Source organism: Triticum aestivum, chromosome 5D (genome assembly GCF_018294505.1).
Source record: "Triticum aestivum cultivar Chinese Spring chromosome 5D, IWGSC CS RefSeq v2.1, whole genome shotgun sequence".
In the NCBI taxonomy this organism is placed as follows: domain Eukaryota; kingdom Viridiplantae; phylum Streptophyta; class Magnoliopsida; order Poales; family Poaceae; genus Triticum; species Triticum aestivum.
The window spans coordinates 391,654,208-391,677,554 of NC_057808.1; the positions used below are offsets into that span (position 1 = coordinate 391,654,208).

Below are 23,347 nucleotides of genomic sequence, written 5' to 3' on the forward strand. Positions count from 1 at the left end.
GCGGTAAAGTTCCTTCACTTCACCATCATGTGTCTATCTTGCTTGATTCAGGACTTTAAGAATATCTACTTACTGGGCTCTCGCCCTTTTCTTCATGACTCTAGATGACCCATGCGCCTATGGCACAAAAGCCAGAGGTAGCCGAGTATTCAAACAATACATATGAGATTGATTCAAGACCAACTCCGGGCGAAAGAGGCGTGTGTTTGCATGTGCATCAGAGCATCCAGAAGCAGCTTTGTTAGATTCTAACCCAGGCATACAAAATGATTGAATAGAAGGTTGAGTCAACTAAAACAAGTTTTAATAAAAGCTAACATAATAAAATCAGGAAAATCAAAAAAATGGCATAAAGCTATTTATACAACAACAATTTTCACCAAGACCATTTTTTAAAACCTGTTCATAACATATATTGCATGGATCAACAACCCGATAAATGTCTAGCTACTTTCTTTGTAACCTTGTTTATCAATCAGATTTATGAATCTTAGTGAAAAGCGAAATTTGGACAATAAGGCACATCCATTTGGACAACATAACAGCGTGAAAAGTAACAAAGCAAGGACAAATTCTTCTGATCTTGTTAGCAGTGGCGGAGCTACACCAGAATTTCTGGGCAGGAGGGGGGGAGGTGGAACACAAAATGTGAACATTTGAGGGGGCGAAATACTAATTTTGCTTCCATCTTAGCCCTCTATTTATTTTTTCTCCAGAGAAATGTGCAAGGCTGGGGGGCCACAGCCCCCCCCCCAACACTACACTAAGCTCCGCCGGTGCTTATTAGGATGGAAGAGCTATCATAAATAAATGCACTTCATTACATTAGAACCTTTCTCTGGATGTGTTTTCATCATAAAAACATGTGGAATAATAAGATCTATGCATACTGCATATATACTGAAATTTCATAATTATATTATATAAGTAGATATTTTAAAAATTTAGAGCATGGTAATCCTGAGAAGCTTATGAAGGAGTAGAGGAGGAAGAGATATTCCAGCCAATTTCATTTTTTCTATTTTCTTCCAACCCGTCCGTTTGCCACTTAGCAATGGGTCTTCCAGGTCAGGACAAAATCGCCTTATCACCGTCTCGCAGGGACACGCCACACGCGTCCGTGAACCCATGCCCCTTCACCATATCTCTTACTCCAGCCCGCTACTTCCCTCACTTCATTTCCTGTTCTCCTGGATCCCCTTTCTCGTCTAGCTCGCTGGGGAAGCCAGTCGCCGTTGCAACACCAGCCTCAGGAATCGGCGGGATACGCTAGCCCTCAGTCCAGATCAACGTCCATGCCTCCGGCTTCGACACGCAGGCCCGCTGGACGCCGCCATGAACCACCTTGTTTTTCCGGTGCGTTCTTGCTCCTAGGTAGTTCCCTTAGCTCCATTGTTCCTTTAATGGTGATTCTAGGCACCAACGTGCAGCAGCCTCTTGGACCGAGGCCACCTTCGTTGGTTCCGCCGGCCGCCATTGCGATGCCGCGGTCATCTTTCTCACCGAACAGCTCCAGAGACTATGACGGGCTCCGTGTTGTCCGCATCTCCTCTGGACAATGGATTCAAAGCCACAGGTCCATCCTACTTCTTCCCTGACGTTGACCGCCATTGTCACTGTCCGGAGCTCATTGCTCTGCTCCGTCCGACCTTGCCACTTACAGCATGGTGAGAAATCACCTCTGCATGTTGCTGGCTGCGTGCTGCTGATGTTGTTGATGTTTGCTGCCACTGGCTGCTTTGCTCCTGTTTTTTCTTTGCTGCTGGCTGCTTTGCTCCTGTCCCTTCTTTGCTTTTTTTATCAACCTGTCCCTTCTTTGCTGCTGGCTGCTTGTTGCTTGTTGTTGATGCTTGATGATGTTAGCCATGACCTGCCTGTAGATTATAGAAAGAGAGATTGATTTGCATGAAAAAACATGGTCATATTCAACACTGTTTAATTTACTTGCTCGCACACTGTCAGACAAAGGTTGGACTTCCCTGTGTATAAAAGTCTTCATTCTAACATTTGATTTATCAGGAAAATCACATAAAAATGCTCAACCCGTTGACCTTGTAAAATCCATAACAAAATCATTCTAGTTTGGTTTGGAGTAAGCTTATATATGTTGGTTGCTCCTGGATCCCCTTTCTCGTACTACTCCATATCCCCTTTCTAAGGAATAGACATATATAAGCTTAGTCAGTATTGTTGCTTAGAAATAAAGGAAGATGCACTTTAACAAAATGTCTTTAAATCTTTAAAAATTCATAACCTGCATTATAGGAATCTAAGAAAATGTTATTCCCAATTTCAGTAGCTTCATATTCAACTTTCTGGATGACAATGAATACAATTCATGCACTGTACACATTCTGGAAATTCATGAATATTGATTTCCTCCATTTGGTTTTTTTCCAGGGTTTCTTCATCGTTTCAATAGAGTCAGGCAATGAGGGGAATTATGAGTTCGATCCGCAGCTTCATCAGGACATTGACCAGGAAGGCAAGCATCATGAATTCCCTAGCTTATGTTTTACTTATGTTGAAGGATTATACTATCTTGTTGCTCGTGTTGGTTACCATGTCGTACCTTTCTTTGCAATATCCATGTTTAGGACACGCAACAGGAACCGGTAGTTTAACCAGAGAAGGAACTTCATTCTCTCACACTTGATATGATAGCATTTATCAGATCAGGTTATAGAAGCAAATATTAAGTACCATCAGACTGATGTCTGATTCTCTCTGAATTACACTGCCTATCCACTATTATTGTTGTCCATGTGGAGCAGGGCTTGTAAATAAACATATATACTGTTGTAGTCAAGTTAACTTGAATTAGCTAGGATGAATCGGACACTTTTGCAATTTCCATAAATAGATCAACAGGTTAGTCATCCGCATGAGACGACCGATCTATTCTTGTTAACAATGAAACAAATATCGATTTCAATCACGAAGAATAACTACACTTCTGTGTTTGTCTCAGAAGTAAAACTTTTCTATTTTGACCATGTCTCTAGGAAAAACATTGACTGAAAACTGAAATAATACTGTGCTATTGGTCAAGGTATGCCTGGAAGTGGGCGAGCCAGCTTGATCTGGTGATGATTCACCTGAAGAATTGACCTGCTGGCACGATGTGTAGAGGGGAGGGAGCTGATCTTGCGGGTGAGGAAGCAGATCTTGCAATCGAACTCATCTTTCCGACGCAGATGAACACTGACGATGGAATGGAAAAGAGAGGGTGGGTGAGAATGCTGGTGCACAGAGCGGAGAAGAAAGGGATGGATAAGGTCACGTCTTTAGCAATTGAGCAAGTGGAACAACCTCGCCTCGTCCAATATCCCGTGCCGGCCCAGTATATACCAGAGCTTATGATTTTTCCTCTTCTGTAAGCCCAGAACACAATATAAATATGAATTGGAACAACCAAATTGTATTAACAGAAGAAATCATGACGCTTACAAAGGTTTATAAAATGCACTAATAAACAGGATAGTAAAGTTTAGTCGGATTTTTTAGAACATAAATTTTCATTGTTATTAAGTGTTAGTGACGGCTTCTGAATGAAAGAACAATATTAGCATGTTTGGATTAAAAGTGGAACATGTAATCACATTACATGGGAAAACTGTGATATAGAACCTCACAATGATAATCTTGCTCATATGTTTCAATCAGTACAAAATATGTACCTGAAATAGATTAACTTTGATCATTTCCTTTCTCTCCAATGTTGTGCTCCTCTTAGCTAAAGTAAGTGCATGCAACTATGTATAACCTCTTAAGTTACAAAAGAATCTGCATTTGAATAATCCAGTGGTTATATTCAACTTAAACTGGGACTTGTATGCATGATATTTTGTAAAAATATCTATGAGATAGAACTGAACAATTATATTAGCAACTGGGTGACATAGTCGATTGTATCCCTGGAAAATATATTATGATCTCTAAACTACAATAGCGTGCAAACAATTGACAACCAACGAAGGAAGCGGATGCTGACATAAATGACAAACCCAAGTCAGCGAAGGATGACAGTCGGACATATATCTCATCCCTGCTGTAGCTCATCTATGTTTATTCAGAAGTGACGACATATTTATATATATGTTGTGCGCCCAACTCTGTCTCAAGCATTGCCCACTGCTGAACCTACACATGAAAAGCTAACAAATGTTCTTATTCTTGTTCTGCCTCATGCAACAGACCCGATCAACCTACAACTCAGTATGTAATTTACGAAAAGAAAATATAGGGAATGATGGGGGAAGAACAACCTGGTGAACAACTTGAATTGAAACTTTAATTCATTATAGGACTGCAGTTGCATAACACGTCAGTACTTATTGGGCATTACAGTGTTCCTGTGCAAAACATAGTAATAAAGAAAATTATGAGCGAGATGTGTGCCACGTTGCTAATCACAGACATTGAATGGAGTTGGAACCAAACCTTTTAGTCTGCTAGTAGATACAGTGGGTCAACAGTTCTGATTCTTTTTCTTCATCTCCCTTTGAAGCATTAGCAGAAGACTCAGAAATAGAACCATATTTTCTCAGTGCTTTGAACCCCGGTTTCAGAATGATTCTCAAAATATAAATGTCTGTAGACCAAGAACAAAACAAACAACAAACATTTCAGTATTGACGGAGGCTTCTCTACGTAAATCAGGACAATCCAAATCAAATGTATAGAGAAATAATAGAAAGAACAAACTCTGTGGCTACTGTTTTAATGCACAATAAGCCATATCTTCTATAAAAGTGTCCCGATACAGTTGGTAATGAACGATTGGTAACCTTCCTATTTTTAGGAGATATCAACAATCAGGTTCTACAGAAGACTTGTGTACACCTAATTACAGGAGGTACGTAGTGAGCTACAAAATTCAGATAAGTTAATGAAAAATCTTCTAGTCCAGAATACAATTAACTGATAAAACCTATACATAACAGCCAATTTATTACTTTCCTTTATGACCAAAGAAGCATATGGGAATACTAAACTCATAATTTAATTAATGAATAATCTTCTAATCCTGATTAACTTAATTGAAGCTTCCAAGGCTATCGATAAATTGCCAAGAGATCAACACAGCCACCCAAAAATAATCTGCAAACAAACTAAATAGGCAAAAACCGGATAGTGAATTTTAAATACATTTGATGGGAAGAACCTCATGGATACCTTTTATCATTGCAACATGTAGTATTCACATCAAATGTCAAATGAAATCTATGATAGACGCATCTGGACCATATTGATTATCAAAGGGATAAGCACACACACACACACACACCAATGATCTACAAATGCATTATCAACAACCTGGAAGTGGCCATCATTGATAACATTCTAATCTTGAAAAATGAACTGATAAGCTTATAAACATACAAATAGTCTGACAAGTCATTCCGTTGTAACAATCTATAGACATCAGGAGAACATCAAGCAAGGCCACCCAAAGAGGCAAAACATCAAGCATTTTAATGCTATCTATGCTGCAAGAACTGAATCAAATTAAACGTTGATATATTGCTAGATTACAGGAGAGGGACATAGAGGCTTAAACCTGTACGGTGTCAATGACAATGGAGAGGAATGGAATAGCATCTAACCATGTGAGTGGGAATTTTAGAGAGGTACGATAAAATGCTAGAAACATGGATTGTCCACATCAGTAATTCTTCCAAAGAAAACACTAAGATCAAGGATTGTTTAGCCTTAATTTAGGCTAATCTTTTATGAATTATGCTCACTTATGAGGTCGAGATTCTAACACTTATAAGCCAGATAAGTCAGCTTATCGTATAGTTATTAGACATAATCACAAAAAAATGGGAACAAAAAGATTGTCATTTAAACAGAACCGTCATAGAAGTAGCAAAGGAAGACTCACAAAAGACTTAAGAGGGAGCATGGATGTTCCTTAAATGCATTCAAGATCTAACATCTGAGCAGGACCATAAAACTAAACTTTATATATACTCTTCTCTGCACACAGGATAACTATATATCTCATTGAAGGCTATACTGGAAGATGGCACACAAATAAGCAATAATCAAATAAAAATCCAACGGTCATCACTGATCAAAGTGTGCTATAGATAGATGTTTGATTAATTTGTAATCAATCAAGAAGCTTCTTGCTAATAGGACTATGCACTTCTTTCTGACACTCAATTACACATGTGATGTGTTCATGTAAGTTTGGACACGGTGAAGCATTTATACAAAATTTAAGCGATTCACAATGAAGCCCTGAAATAAAAACTTAAAGAATAATGAGGTATAGCATGAGATGATTACAAAGGTGTTGGAAATATGCCCTAGAGGCAATAATAAAATGGTTATTATTATATTTCTTTGTTCATGATAATTGTCTATTGTTCATGCTATAATTGTGTTATCCGGAAATCGTAATACATGTGTGAATACATAGACCACAACGTGTCCCTAGTAAGCCTCTAGTTGACTAGCTTGTTGATCAACAGATAGTCATGGTTTCCTGACTATGGACATTGGATGTCATTGATAACGGGATCACATCATTAGGAGAATGATGTGATGGACAAGACCCAATCCTAAGCATAGCTCAAAGATCGTGTAGTTCGTTTGCTAGAGCTTCTCCAATGTCAAGTATCTTTTCCTTAGACCATGAGATCATGTAACTCCCGGATACCGTAGGAGTGCTTTGGGTGTGCCAAACGTCACAACGTAACTGGTTGACTATAAAGGTACACTACAGGTATCTCTGAAAGTGTCTGTTGGGTTGACACGGATCGAGACTGGGATTTGTCACTCCGTATGACGGAGAGGTATCTCTGGGCCCACTCGGTAATGCATCATCATAATGAGCTCAATGTGACTAAGGAGTTAGTCACGGGATCATGCATTATGGTATGAGTAAAGTGACTTGCCGGTAACGAGATTGAACAAGGTATTGGGATACCGACGATCGAATCTCGGGCAAGTAACGTACCGATTGACAAAGGGAATTGTATACGGGATTGATTGAATCCTCGACATCGTGGTTCATCCGATGAGATCATCGTGGAACATGTGGGAGCCAACATGGGTATCCAGATCCCGCTGTTGGTTATTGACCGGAGAGGCGTCTCGGTCATGTCTGCATGTCTCCCGAACCCGTAGGGTCTACACACTTAAGGTTCGGTGACGCTAGGGTTGTAGAGATATTAGTATGCGGAAACACGAAAGTGGTTCGGAGTCCCAGATGAGATCCCGGATGTCACGGGGAGTTCCGGAATGGTCCGGAGGTGAAGAATTATATATAGGAAGTCCAGTTTCGGCCACCGGGAAAGTTTCGGGGGTTATCGGTATTGTACCGGGACCACCGGAAGGGTCCCGGGGGTCCACCAGGTGGGGCCACCTATCCCGGAGGGCCCCATGGGCTGAAGTCGGAGGGGAACCAGCCCCTAGTGGGCTGGGGCGCCCCCCTTGGGCCTCCCCCTGCGCCTAGGGTTGGAAACCCTAGGGGTGGGGGGCGCCCCACTTGGCTTGGGGGGCAAGCCACCGCCCTTGGCCGCCGCCACCCCTTAGATGGGATTTCCAGGGGGCCGGCGCCCCCCAGGGCCCCTATAAATAGTGGGGGGAGGGAGGGCAGCAGCACCACAGCCCCTGGCGCCTCCCTCTCCCTCCCGTGACACTTCTCTCTCCCGGTTGCGCTTGGCGAAGCCCTGCCGGGATCCCCGCTACTTCCACCACCACGCCGTCGTGCTGCTGGATCTCCATCAACCTCTCCTTCCCCCTTGCTGGATCAAGAAGGAGGAGACGTCGCTGCTCCGTACGTGTGTTGAACGCGGAGGTGTCGTCCGTTCGGCGCTCGGTCATCGGTGATTAGGATCACGGCGAGTACGACTCCATCAACCCCGTTCACTTGAACGCTTCCGCTCGCAATCTACAAGGGTATGTAGATGCACTCCTTTCCACTCATTGCTAGTATACTCCATAGATGGATCTTGGTAATGCGTAGGAAATTTTAAAATTCTGCTACAATCCCCAACAGTGGCATCATGAGCTAGGCCTATGCGTAGTTACAATGCACGAGTAGAACACAAAACAGTTGTGGGCGTAGATGTTGTCAATTTTTCTTGCCACTACTAGTCTTATCTTGTTTCGGCGGTATTGTGGGATGAAGCGGCCCGGACCGACCTTACACGTACGCTTACGTGAGACAGGTTCCACCGACTGACATGCACTAGTTGCATAAGGTGGCTAGCGGGTGTCTGTCTCTCCCACTTTAGTCGGAACGGATTCGATGAAAAGGGTCCTTATGAAGGGTAAATAGAAATTGGCATATCACGTTGTGGTTTTACGTAGGTAAGAAACGTTCTTGCTAGAAACCTATAGAAGCCACGTAAAAACTTGCAACAACAATTAGAGGACGTCTAACTTGTTTTTGCAGCATGTGCCTTGTGATGTGATATGGCCAGAAGATGTGATGAATGATATATGTGATGTATGAGATTGATCATATTCTTGTAATAGGAATCACGACTTGCATGTCGATGAGTATGACAACCGGCAGGAGCCATAGGAGTTGTCTTTATTTTTTGTATGACCTGCGTGTCATTGAATAACGCCATGTAAATTACTTTACTTTATTGCTAAACGCGTTAGCCATAGAAGTAGAAGTAATCGTTGGCGTGACAACTTCATGAAGACACAATGATGGAGATCATGATGATGGAGATCATGGTGTCATGCCGGTGACGAAGATGATCATGGCGCCCCGAAGATGGAGATCAAAGGAGCAAAATGATATTGGCCATATCATGTCACTATTTGATTGCATGTGATGTTTATCATGTTTTGCATCTTATTTGCTTAGAACGACGGTAGTAAGTAAGATGATCCCTTATAATAATTTCAAGAAAGTGTTCCCCCTAACTGTGCACCGTTGCGAAGGTTCGTTGTTTCGAAGCACCACGTGATGATCGGGTGTGATAGATTCTAACGTTCGCATACAACGGGTGTTGACGAGCCTAGCATGTACAGACATGGCCTCGGAACACACGCAATACACTTAGGTTGACTTGACGAGCCTAGCATGTACAGACATGGCCTCGGAACACGGAAGACCGAAAGGTCGAGCATGAGTCGTATAGAAGATACGATCAACATGGAGATGTTCACCGATCTTGACTAGTCCGTCTCACGTGATGATCGGACACGGCCTAGTTAACTCGGATCATGTTTCACTTAGATGACTAGAGGGATGTCTATCTGAGTGGGAGTTCATTGAATAATTTGATTAGATGAACTTAATTATCATGAACTTAGTCTAAAATCTTTACAATATGTCTTGTAGATCAAATGGCCCACGTTGTCCTCAACTTCAACGCGTTCCTAGAGAAAACCAAGCTGAAAGATGATGGCAGCAACTATACGGACTGGGTCCGGAACCTGAGGATCATCCTCATAGCTGCCAAGAAAGATTATGTCTTAGAAGCACCGCTAGGTGAAGCACCCATCCCAGAGAACCAAGACGTTATGAACGCTTGGCAATCACGTGCTGATGATTACTCCCTCGTTCAGTGCGGCATGCTTTACAGCTTAGAACCGGGGCTCCAAAAGCGTTTTGAGAAACATGGAGCATATGAGATGTTCGAAGAGCTGAAAATGGTTTTCCAAGCTCATGCCCGGGTCGAGAGATATGAAGTCTCCGACAAGTTCTTCAGCTGTAAAATGGAGGAAAATAGTTCTGTTAGTGAGCACATACTCAGAATGTCTGGGTTACACAACCACTTGTCTCAGCTGGGAGTTAATCTCCCGGATGACGCGGTCATTGACAGAATCCTTCAGTCGCTTCCACCAAGCTACAAGAGCTTTGTGATGAACTTCAATATGCAGGGGATGGAAAAGACCATTCCCGAGGTATATTCAATGCTGAAATCAGCGGAGGTGGAGATCAAAAAGGAACATCAAGTGTTGATGGTGAATAAAACCACTAAGTTCAAGAAAGGCAAGGGTAAGAAGAACTTCAAGAAGGACGGCAAGGGAGTTGCCACGCCCGGTAAGCCAGTTGCCGGGAAGAAGCCAAGGAATGGACCCAAGCCTGAGACTGAGTGCTTTTATTGCAAGGGAAGTGGTCACTGGAAGCGGAACTGCCCCAAATACTTAGCGGACAAGAAGGCCGGCAACACCAAAGGTATATGTGATATACATGTAATTGATGTGTACCTTACCAGTACTCGTAGTAGCTCCTGGGTATTTGATACCGGTGCGGTTGCTCATATTTGTAACTCAAAACAGGAACTGCGGAATAAGCGGAGACTGGCGAAGGACGAGGTGACGATGCGCGTCGGGAATGGTTCCAAGGTCGATGTGATCGCCGTCGGCACGCTACCTCTGCATTTACCTACGGGATTAGTTTTAAACCTCAATAATTGTTATTTAGTGCCAGCTTTGAGCATGAACATTGTATCTGGATCTCGTTTAATTCGAGATGGCTACTCATTTAAATCCGAGAATAATGGTTGTTCTATTTATATGAGAGATATGTTTTATGGTCATGCCCCGCTGGTCAATGGTTTATTCTTGATGAATCTCGAACGTGATGTTACACATATTCATAGTGTGAATACCAAAAGATGTAAAGTTGATAACGATAGTCCCACATACTTGTGGCACTGCCGCCTTGGTCACATTGGTGTCAAACGCATGAAGAAGCTCCATGCAGATGGACTTTTGGAGTCTCTTGATTACGAATCATTTGACACGTGCGAACCATGCCTCATGGGTAAGATGACCAAGACTCCGTTCTCCGGAACAATGGAGCGAGCAACCAACTTATTGGAAATCATACATACCGATGTGTGCGGTCCAATGAGTGTTGAGGCTCGCGGAGGATATCGTTATGTTCTCACTCTCACTGATGACTTAAGTAGATATGGGTATGTCTACCTAATGAAACACAAGTCTGAAACCTTTGAAAAGTTCAAGGAATTTCAGAGTGAGGTTGAGAATCAACGTGACAGGAAAATAAAGTTCTTACGATCAGATCGTGGTGGAGAATATTTAAGTCACGAATTTGGTACACACTTAAGGAAATGTGGAATCGTTTCACAACTCACGCCGCCTGGAACACCTCAGCGAAACGGTGTGTCCGAACGTCGTAATCGCACTCTATTGGATATGGTGCGATCTATGATGTCTCTTACCGATCTACCGCTCTCATTTTGGGGCTATGCTTTAGAGACTGCCGCATTCACTTTAAATAGGGCTCCGTCGAAATCCGTTGAGACGACACCGTATGAATTATGGTTTGGGAAGAAACCTAAGCTGTCGTTTCTAAAAGTTTGGGGATGCGATGCTTATGTCAAGAAACTTCAACCTGAAAAGCTCGAACCCAAGTCGGAAAAATGCGTCTTCATAGGATACCCTAAGGAAACCATTGGGTATACCTTCTACCTCAGATCCGAAGGCAAGATCTTTGTTGCCAAGAATGGGTCCTTTCTGGAGAAAGAGTTTCTCTCGAAAGAATTGAGTGGGAGGAAAGTGGAACTTGATGAGGTGATAGTCACCCCTTCCGAACCGGAAAGTAGCGCAGCGCGGGAAGATGTTCCTGTGGTGCCTACACCGACTGGGGAGGAAGTTAATGATGATGATCATGAAGCTTCGGATCAAGTTACTGCTGAACTTCGTAGGTCCACAAGGACACGTTCCGCACCAGAGTGGTACGGCAACCCTGTCCTGGAAATCATGTTGTTAGACAACGGTGAACCTTCGAACTATGAAGAAGCGATGGCGGGCCCGGATTCCGACAAATGGCTAGAAGCCATGAAATCCGAGATAGGATCCATGTATGAAAACGAAGTATGGACTTTGACTGACTTGCCCGATGATCGGCGAGCCATAGAAAATAAATGGATCTTTAAGAAGAAGACAGACGCGGATGGTAATGTGACCATCTATAAGGCTCGACTTGTCGCTAAGGGTTATCGACAAGTTCAAGGGGTTGACTACGATGAGACTTTCTCACCCGTAGCGAAGCTGAAGTCCGTCCGAATCATGTTAGCAATTGCCGCATTCTATGATTATGAGATATGGCAAATGGACGTCAAAACGGCATTCCTTAACGGCTTCCTTAAGGAAGAATTGTATATGATGCAGCCGGAAGGTTTTGTCGATCCTAAGAATGCTGACAAAGTATGCAAGCTCCAGCGCTCAATCTATGGGCTGGTGCAAGCATCTCGGAGTTGGAACATTCGCTTTGATGAGATGATCAAAGCGTTTGGGTTTACACAGACTTATGGAGAAGCCTGTGTTTACAAGAAAGTGAGTGGGAGCTCTGTAGCATTTCTCTTATTATATGTGGATGACATACTATTGATGGGAAATGATATAGAATTCTTGGAAAGTATAAAGGCCTATTTGAATAAGTGTTTTTCAATGAAGGACCTTGGAGAAGCTGCTTATATATTAGGCATCAAGATCTATAGAGATAGATCAAGACGCCTCATTGGTCTTTCACAGAGTACGTACCTTGACAAGATATTGAAGAAGTTCAATATGGATCAGTCCAAGAAGGGGTTCTTGCCTGTATTGCAAGGTGTGCAATTGAGCACGGCTCAATGCCCGACCACGGCAGAAGATAGAGAAAAGATGAGTGTCATCCCCTATGCCTCGGCCATAGGGTCTATTATGTATGCCATGCTGTGTACCAGACCTGATGTAAACCTTGCCGTAAGTTTGGTAGGAAGGTACCAAAGTAATCCCGGCATGGAACACTGGACAGCGGTCAAGAATATCCTGAAGTACCTGAAGAGGACTAAGGATATGTTTCTCGTTTATGGAGGTGACGAAGAGCTCGTCGTAAAGGGTTACGTCGACGCTAGCTTCGACACAGATCTGGATGACTCGAAGTCACAAACCGGATACGTGTATATTTTGAATGGAGGGGCAGTAAGCTGGTGCAGTTGCAAGCAAAGCGTCGTGGCGGGATCTACATGTGAAGCGGAGTACATGGCAGCCTCAGAGGCAGCACAGGAAGCAGTCTGGATGAAGGAGTTCATTACCGACCTAGGGGTGATTCCCAATGCGTCGGGCCCGATGACTCTCTTCTGTGACAACACTGGAGCTATTGCCCTTGCCAAGGAGCCCAGGTTTCACAGGAAGACCAGGCATATCAAGCGTCGCTTCAACTCCATTCGTGAAAGTGTTCAAAATGGAGACATAGATATTTGTAAAGTACATACGGACCTGAATGTAGCAGATCCGTTGACTAAACCTCTCCCTAGAGCAAAACATGATCAACACAAGAATTCTATGGGTGTTCGATTCATCACAATGTAACTAGATTATTGACTCTAGTGCAAGTGGGAGACTGTTGGAAATATGCCCTAGAGGCAATAATAAATGGTTATTATTATATTTCTTTGTTCATGATAATTGTCTATTGTTCATGCTATAATTGTGTTATCCGGAAATCGTAATACATGTGTGAATACATAGACCACAACGTGTCCCTAGTAAGCCTCTAGTTGACTAGCTCGTTGATCAACAGATAGTCATGGTTTCCTGACTATGGACATTGGATGTCATTGATAACGGGATCACATCATTAGGAGAATGATGTGATGGACAAGACCCAATCCTAAGCATAGCTCAAAGATCGTGTAGTTCGTTTGCTAGAGCTTTTCCAATGTCAAGTATCTTTTCCTTAGACCATGATATCGTGTAACTCCCGGATACCGTAGGAGTGCTTTGGGTGTGCCAAACGTCACAACGTAACTGGGTGTCTATAAAGGTACACTACAGGTATCTCTGAAAGTGTCTGTTGGGTTGACACGGATCGAGACTGGGATTTGTCACTCCGTATGACGGAGAGGTATCTCTGGGCCCACTCGGTAATGCATCATCATAATGAGCTCAATGTGACTAAGGAGTTAGTCACGGGATCATGCATTACGGTACGAGTAAAGTGACTTGCCGGTAACGAGATTGAACAAGGTATTGGGATACCGACGATCGAATCTCGGGCAAGTAATGTACCGATTGACAAAGGGAATTGTATACGGGATTGATTGAATCCTCGACATCGTGGTTCATCCGATGAGATCATCGTGGAACATGTGGGAGCCAACATGGGTATCCAGATCCCGCTGTTGGTTATTGACCGGAGAGGCGTCTCGGTCATGTCTGCATGTCTCCCGAACCCGTAGGGTCTACACACTTAAGGTTCGGTGACGCTAGGGCTGTAGAGATATTAGTATGCGGAAACCCGAAAGTTGTTCGGAGTCCCGGATGAGATCCCGGACGTCACGAGGAGTTCTGGAATGGTCCGGAGGTGAAGAATTATATATAGGAAGTCCAGTTTCGGCCATCGGGAAAGTTTCGGGGGTTATCGGTATTGTACCGGGACCACCGGAAGGGTCCCGGGGGTCCACCGGGTGGGGCCACCTATCCCGGAGGGCCCCATGGGCTGAAGTGGGAGGGGAACCAGCCCCTAGTGGGCTGGGGCGCCCCCCTTGGGCCTCCCCCTGCGCCTAGGGTTGGAAACCCTAGGGGTGGGGGGCGCCCCACTTGGCTTGGGGGGCAAGCCACCCCCTTGGCGGCCGCCCCCCCTCAGATGGGATCTCCAGGGGGCCGGCGCCCCCCCAGGGCCCCTATAAATAGTGGGGGGAGGGAGGGCAGCAACACCATAGCCCCTGGCGCCTCCCTCTCCCTCCCGTGACACTTCTCTCTCCCGCTTGCGCTTGGCGAAGCCCTGCCGGGATCCCCGCTACTTCCACCACCACACCGTCGTGCTGCTGGATCTCCATCAACCTCTCCTTCCCCCTTTCTGGATCAAGAAGGAGGAGACGTCGCTGCTCCGTACGTGTGTTGAACGCGGAGGTGCCGTCCGTTCGGCGCTCGGTCATCGGTGATTTGGATCACGGCGAGTACGACTCCATCAACCCCGTTCACTTGAACGCTTCCGCTCGCGATCTACAATGGTATGTAGATGCACTCCTTTCCACTCGTTGCTAGTATACTCCATAGATGGATCTTGGTGATGCGTAGGAAATTTTAAAATTCTGCTACGATCCCCAACAAAAGGTACATTATGTTCGAGTTGGCAAGAGAAAAACATTATAAACATAACCTGCTCTAGAAATAAAATATGGAGGAAGCTCTCCAAGTGCGGTCCCAATGCCCCAAGGAACAACTTGAAGATGAACTTCATGGAGTATTTTGCTAAATGGTTCGGATTGTTTCCTGGTACACTGGAGATCCAAACTCTGGACAGTCTTTCTCCAACCATGAAGGCCTACTTTTAAAAAGAATAGTATCATAAGGAGCACTCTTAAATCAACCCGGCCACACTGAACCGCTTTCATTGTGAAAAGGGCAATATGAGGCCCTAAATACAACAAAGGTGTGCAAGCCAGAGCCTGCAAAAATAAACGACGTGCTGAGAACTGAACTGCAATGATAAATACTTAGTTGCACGATAATACAAATCGGGTATACCAAAGCAGTTCCTGCATATGCTGCATTGAAGACGAAATATAATGGTTTATCCTGCTGCAAGAGCTCACGCACCACAGGCAGGGTAGACGAATGCTCCCACTCACGTAGGTTCGAGTCTAACATCTAGCTACCTAAATTTAAAAAATGCGGGGTATAAACCTTAACCCTTCTCATTCAGAAAAATAGATAATACATTTCAGTGATTTCACCATTCAAAAGCAACACATGCATATCCAAAGATTGTGAAAGTAGTGCTCTATTAATTTGCATACTTGCAGTTCAATTCACTATACCGCCACTCAATTCGTCTAATTTGAAATACATAAATGTACTAAAACAGAAAGATAATGATACCTTCTCATGTGAGCCCTCATTTACCAAGAGAAGCAAACAGGTAGCGAAACCAACAACTTCTTTCAGAACACGAGAACATGTGCTTCTTATACTCTCTCCAATGGCTAGCACAAATAATGCAAAGTGTTCTCTTTTTTGAGGGTAATGCAAAGTGTTCTCAATGTCCGTGATGTCAACGCTAAACTCTCCAGGTCTGTGCGATGCTTATTGCGAAGGTCTGAAATATATGTTAAATCTATTACATCATCAACACACAGAGCAGTCTTACTTTATCTCATTAGGGTAACAAAGCTTTCAGAGAATTCTGATTTTAGGTCATGCACTTGTCAACATTAGAGAAACAGATAAGAGTGATTTCAGTTAAGTTTGAATATACATTTATTTATTTATTTATAACGCTTACATGCAAATTCTAATCAAAATAAATGCTTGAAGAACTAATCCCTGGAATATAATTCCTGTGATGGAGAACATATATTTCTTTTTGGAGAAGTAAAAGGCCACTTCATTATGGATGAACTTTCTTTTCCATCAACATCACTTAGAAGATAATTTACATACACTCGGTTCGAGTGTGATGAATAAGACAAGAAAAAGTGATAACAGAGGCCATAGACAGTTCATGCAAGCCACATAATAAGAACGTAATATACTGTACAGACAAGTCATAAAATCTGCAGCTAAATTTCGGGAAAAAGAAATTAGTGGAAGTCAACAGAGGATAAAATTTACATACATTATTAGCATTAATATTTCGCTAAAGCCTAGCTGAAATTTTATCGAACACCTTATAGGCATAGAACAAACAAAGATGAAATTTTTGGGGATTAAATCATAAGAAATGAATGGAAGAGAGAGGGGTGAGGGCAAATCAGGTGAGAGAGATAGAGAGAGCTGCAGCGGCAGCAAGCAAAAAGGAGGGAGGGAGGGAGGGATGAGAATGGAGGAAGGGGATGAGAGGGTTACCTCGGCTCCAGGACCCATGGTCGTTTCTGTGGCGTTGTTGATTCATGTTGGCTTGACCTTCTCCCAGAGTACGACAGCGGCGGCGACGACACAGACTGCCGCTTCATCAACACTGCCTCCTGCTGCGGCTGCTGCCGCTCGCGTTTGCCAGCACCGTGCCTGCTATGGCTGCTGCTCCTTTCTTCCCCGGTGCCGCCATCGGAACATGGGAGGAGGTGAGGAGAGGTGGCGGCCTTTATCATCCCACGCCGGCACCGGCGCTTTTGGCCGTATCTGTCTCTCCCGCTCCAGATCGGGATCTGGGGAAACAAAGAGAGAAGGAGAGGTGGTGGCCGAGAGGGGATGCCCCGGAATCCATGGGCTGAGGGGATGGAGTGGGCAGCGATTGGGCTCGCAGGAGGAGGTAGAGATGAGCGGCAGGGGAGGCCATGGCGGCGGCGGCGAGCGAGAGGGGGGAGAGGAGGAGGCGAGAAGATACCGAGGGGAGGAGGAAGCTGCGTCGCCTCGTCGGTCTAGGTTTTTTCTTCTTTTACGCAGGGCAGGAGAAAAACCATTATGTTGTATTGACCCACACATAGCCAGCCCCACTCGTCATCCACTTATGAAGCAACTAAGAAACGTGAAAAACAACCGACGGCTGACCTGCTGCCAGCAGCCAAAACACAGCTACAGTAGATAGATCGTTCGGCCCAACAGGCGTAGCGCGCGGTTGCTCTGGAATGGCGGGTAGCATAGCAGGCTTTATATGTTAGATACTATTAAATAGTCCCACATCAAGTTTTTTTTAACAGAATGACTAATTCATATCTAGATGTTTTTTAAGGATGTCACATCTAAGTTGTTCACCACATAATTAGGGGCTTCAAGATTTGTACAAAATGTTTTTTTTTTGTCTCTAAGGCTCGTGTCGCTAGTGTCCCTTGGGGCAGTTTTTTCGATCGCGCACACCGAGAGTCCCTTTTCCTGTACGGGTCTGGGCATGTGGGCCTTTTTTTTGTTATATATGTGGGTTTTTTAGAACACGTTACGAGTTTTTTTTTTGAGAAATCACGTTATATGTTCTTGTGATCCGTTGTTTTTGTTCCTTTTGTACGGGCAGAATTGAAGGAGCGGGGCTGCGTTATTTTTTGTTTGTTTTTTTCCTTTATCTATTAAATTTATTTGTTTCCGATTCATGATTTTTTAAATTCTTTATTTTTTGGTGGTGTCAGTTACATGTCTATCATCAAATTCTCCAGACCCTTATTTAGTTGCGCGTTCAATATTAGCACGCAACTCATGCCTGATCTAGTTGCATGTCCACTTTCGACACGCAATTCGTGCTCGACCCAGTATCTATATATAGTTGTTTGTCCAACTCTAACACATAACTCGTTCGACCTAGGTGTATGTCCATCTTCGACATACGCACCCAACCAAATACACCTATGTAGTTGTACTCGAACACCGACACACAATTTGCTCAACCCAGTTGCATGTCCACACCAACACAGAACTCATGCCCGACCTAGTTGCGACAGGCAGTGCCCGAGGGTGTAGTTTTTCTTTCTTCCCTTTCCATTTATTTGTTTTGAACCCATGAAGTTTTTCTAAATTCATGTTATTTTCTATTTTCATGCTCTCTTTTTAGTTTTCTGTTTCCTTTCTTGTTTTTAACTTTGATGTACTTTTTTTAAAATTCAAGATTTTTTTGTCTACAACCAAACCGGGGACAACTTTTTTTACTAGTTGCAAGTCTTTGACGCGCAACTAGGGATGTGTGTGTTTGTTGAGTGTCCCCAATTGCATGTCGACCATCAACTCACAACTAGGGTGTGTGTTTGTCGAGGGCCCCAGTTGCCTCCCGACCAGCAACTCGCAACTAAGGGTGTATGTGTTTGTCGAAGGTACCCGGTTGCATGCCGACCAATGACTCGCAACTAGGGGTGTATGTGTTTGTCGAGGGTCCCCAGTTGCATGCCGACCATCGACTCGGAACTAGGGTGTGTGTGTGTCGAGGCCCCTAGTTGCACCGACCATCGACTCACAACTATGGGTGTGTGTGTGTTTGTCGAGGGTCCCCAGTGGCATGACGACCATCGACTCACAACTAGAGGTGTGTGTGTGTGTTTTGTCATGGCCCACAGTTGGATGTCGACCATCGACTCGCAACTAGGGGTGTGTGTTTTATCGAGGGTCCCCAGTTGCAACCCGACCATTAACTCGCAACTAGGGATGTGTGTGCGTCTCTATGTGTGTGTGTGTTTGTCGAGGGTCCCCAGTTGCAACCCGACCATTGACTCGCGACTAGGGGTGTGTGTGTTTGTCGAGGGTCCCCAGTTGCATGCCGACCATCGAATCGCAACTAGGGGTGTGTGTGTTTGTCAAGGGTCCCTAGTTGCATGTCAACCATCGACTCGCAACTAAAGGGTGTGTGTGTTTGTCGAGGGTCCCCAGTTGCATATCAACCATCTACTCACAACTAGGGCTGTATGTGTGTGTTTGTCGAGGGTCCTCAGTTGCATGTCAACCATCGACTCACAACTAGGGGAGTGTGTGTTTGTCGAGGGTCCCTAGTTCCAAACTAAACATCAACTCACAACTTCGGGATGTTTGTGTTTTGGCGAGGCCCCCAGTTGCAAGCTGACCCTCGAATCGCAACTAGTGTGTGTGTGTGTGTGTTTGTTGAGGGTCCCTAGTTTCATGTCAACCATCAACTCTCAATTCGAGGAGTGTGTTTGTTTTGTCATGGCCCCCAGTTGCCACCCGACTATTGACTCGCAACTAGGGGTGTGTGTGTGTTTGTTGATGGTCCCTAGTTGCATGCCGACCATTGACTCACCACTAGGGGTGTGTGTGTGTGTGTGTTTGTCGATGGTCCCCAGTTGCATGTCAACCATCGACTTGCAACTAGGGGTGTCTGTGTGTGTTTGTCGAGGGTCCCCAGTTGCATGTCGATCATCGACTCGCAACTAGGGGGTGTGTGTGTGTGTGGAGGGTCCCCAGTTGCATGCCGACCATTGACTCGCAACTAGGGTGTGTGTGTGTGTGTGTGTGTGTGTGTGTGTGTGTTTGTCACGGGTCCCAGCTGCAAGCCAAACATTGACTCGGAACTAGGGATGTGTTTGTGTTTTGTCGTGGCCCCCAGTTGCAACTCGACCATCGACTCGCAACTAGGGGTGTCTGCGTGTTTGTCGAGGGTCCCCAGTTGCAAGCCGAACATCGACTCCCAGCTAGGGTGGATGTGTGTTTTAGCAAGGCCCCCAGTTGCAAACCGACCATCGACTCGCAACTAGGGGTGTGTGTGTGTTTGTCGAGTGTCCCCCGTTGTATGTCAACCATCGACTCGCAACTAGGGGTGTGTGTGTGTGTGTGTTTTTCAACGGTCCCTAGTTGCATGCCGACCATCGACTCGCAACTAAGGGTGTGTGTGTGTGTGTGTGCGCGCGCGCGTGTGTGTTTTGTCCTGGCCCCCAGTTGCGAGCCGACCAGCGACTCGCAACTAGGGGTGTGTGTGTTTGTTGACGGTCCTTAGTCACTACTAAGGGTGTGTGTGTGTGTGTGTGTGTGTGTGTGTGTGTTGAGGGTCTCCAGCTGCAAGCCGACCATCGAATCGCAACTAGGAGTGTGTGTGTGTGTGTGTTTGTCGAGGGTCCACAACTGCATGGCGACCATCTACTCGCAACTAGGTGTGTGTGTGTGTGTGTGTGTGGAGGGTCCCCAGTTGCATGCCGACCATCGACTCGCAACTAGGGTGTGTGTGTGTGTGTGTGTGTGTGTGTGTGTTTGTCAAGGGTCCCAGCTGCAAACCAAACATTTACTCGGAACTAGGGATGTGTGTGTGTTTTGTCATGGCCCCCAGTTGCAACTCGACCATCGACTCGCAACTAGGGGTGTGTGCATGTTTGTCGAGGGTCCCCACTTGCAAGCCGAACATCGACTCGCAACTAGGGTGGATGTGTGTTTTAGCAAGGCCCCCAGTTGCAAACCGACCATCAACTCAAAACTAGGGGTGTGTGTTTGTTTGTCGAGTGTCCCCCATTGCATGTCAACCATTGACTCGCAACTAGGGGTGTGTGTGTGTGTGTTTGTCGACGGTGCCCAGTTGCATGCTGACCATCGACTCGCAACTAAGGGTGTGTGTGTGTGTGCGTGTGTTTTGTCCTGGCCCCCAGTTGTGAGCCGACCAGCGACTCGCAACTAGGGGTTGTGTGTTTGTCGACGGTCCTTAGTCACTACTAAGGGTGTGTGTGTGTGTGTGTGTGTGTTGAGGGTCCCCAGTTGCATGTCGACCATCGAATCGCAACTAGGAGTGTGTGTGTGTGTGTTTGTCGAGGGTCCACAACTGCATGGCGACCATCTACTCGCAACTAGGGGTGTGTGTGTGTGTTTTTGTCGACGGTTCCCAGTTGCATGCAGACCATCAACTCGCAACTAGGTGTGTGTGTGTTTTTGTCGAGGGTCCCCAGTTGCATCTCAACCATCGACTCACAACTAGGTGTCTCTATGTGTCTTGTCGTGGCCCCCAGTTGCAACCCGGCCATCGATTCGCAACTTGGCGTATGTGTGTTTGTCGTGGCCCCCAGTTGCATGCCGACCATCGCTTGCAACTAAGGGTGTATGTGTTTGTCGAATGTTCCCAGTTGCATGTCAACCATTGACTCGCAACTAAGGTGTATGTGTTTGTCGAGGGTCCCCAGTTGCAAGCCGGCCATCGATTCGCAACTCTCTGTGTGTGTGTTTGTCGAGGGTCCCCAGTTGCATGTCAACCATCGACTCGCAACTAGGGTTGTGTGTGTGTTTTGCCGTGGCCCTCAGTTGCGACCCGACTATCGACTTGCAACTAGGTGTGTGTGTGTGTGTCGAGGGTCCCCAGCTGCAAGCCGAACATCGACTCGCAACTAGGGTGTGTGTGTGTTTTGTCGTGACCCCCATTTGCAACCCGACCATCGACTTGCAACTAGGGTTGTGTGTGTGTTTATCGAGGGTCCCCAATTGCATGCCAACCATTGAGTCGCAACTAGTGTGTGTGTGTGTGTGTGTGTGTGTGTGTGTTTGTCAAGGGTCCCCAGCTGCAAGCCAAACCTCGACTCGCAACTAGGGATGTATGTGTGTTTTGTCGTGGCCGGCAGTTGCAACCCGACCATCGACTCACAACTAGGGTGTGTGTGTGTGCGCGCGCGTGTGTGTTTGTTGTGGGCCCCAGTTGTATGCCGACCATCGACTCACAACTAGGGTGTGTGTGTGTGTGTTTGTCGAGAGTCCCAAGATGCCACCCGACTATCGACTCGCAACTAGGGGTGTGTGTGTGTGTGTTTGTTGAGGGTCCCTAGTTGCATGCCGACCATTGACTCGCCACTAGGGGTGTGTGTGTGTTTGTCGATGGTCCCCAGTTGCATGTCAACCATCGACTTGCAACTAGGGGTGTCTGTGTGTGTTTGTCGAGGGTCCCCAGTTGCATGTCGATCATCGAGTCGCAACTAGGGTGTGTGTGTGTGTGTGTGTGTGTGTGTGTGTGTGGAGGGTCCCCAGTTGCATGCCGACCATCGACTCACAACTAGGGTGTGTGTGTGTGTGTGTGTGTGTGTGTGTGTTTGTCAAGGGTCCCAGCTGCAAGCCAAACATTTACTCGGAACTAGGGATGTGTGTGTGTTTTGTCATGGCCCCCAGTTGCAACTCGACCATCGACTCGCAACTAGGGGTGTGTGCATGTTTGTCGAGGGTCCCCACTTGCAAGCCGAACATCGACTCGCAACTAGGGTGGATGTGTGTTTTAGCAAGGCCCCCAGTTGCAAACCGACCATCAACTCAAAACTAGGGGTGTGTGTTTGTTTGTCGAGTGTCCCCCATTGCATGTCAACCATTGACTCGCAACTAGGGGTGTGTGTGTGTGTGTGTTTGTCGACGGTGCCCAGTTGCATGCTGACCATCGACTCGCAACTAAGGGTGTGTGTGTGTGTGCGTGTGTTTTGTCCTGGCCCCCAGTTGCGAGCCGACCAGCGACTCGCAACTAGGGGTTGTGTGTTTGTCGACGGTCCTTAGTCACTACTAAGGGTGTGTGTGTGTGTGTGTGTGTGTGTGTGTGTGTTGAGGGTCCCCAGCTGCATGTCGACCATCGAATCGCAACTAGGAGTGTGTGTGTGTGTTTGTCGAGGGTCCACAACTGCATGGCGACCATCTACTCGCAACTAGGGGTGTGTGTGTGTGTGTGTGTGTTTTTGTCGACGGTTCCCAGTTGCATGCAGACCATCAACTCGCAACTAGGTGTGTGTGTGTTTTTGTCGAGGTCCCCAGTTGCATCTCAACCATCGACTCACAACTAGGTGTCTCTATGTGTCTTGTCGTGGCCCCCAGTTGCAACCCGGCCATCGATTCGCAACTTGGCGTATGTGTGTTTGTCGTGGCCCCCAGTTGCATGCTGACCATCGCTTGCAACTAAGGGTGTATGTGTTTGCCGAATGTTCCCAGTTGCATGTCAACCAGTGACTCGCAACTAGGGTGTATGTGTTTGTCAAGGGTCCCCAGTTGCAAGCCGGCCATCGACTCGCAACTCTGTGTGTGTGTGTTTGTCGAGGGTCCC

At 45.8% G+C, this 23,347-nt stretch overlaps 1 long non-coding RNA gene across 1 annotated transcript; it reads left to right on the plus strand.

Annotated features, from left to right (window-relative positions):
- Window positions 1-1,133: 1,133 nt before the first annotated feature.
- On the plus strand, window positions 1,134-3,428 carry LOC123122048 (uncharacterized). The gene is made up of 3 exons (XR_006460030.1): window positions 1,134-1,356; window positions 1,431-1,667; window positions 2,401-3,428. It is a non-coding gene; the product is annotated as an uncharacterized lncRNA (long non-coding RNA).
- Window positions 3,429-23,347: the final 19,919 nt, after the last annotated feature.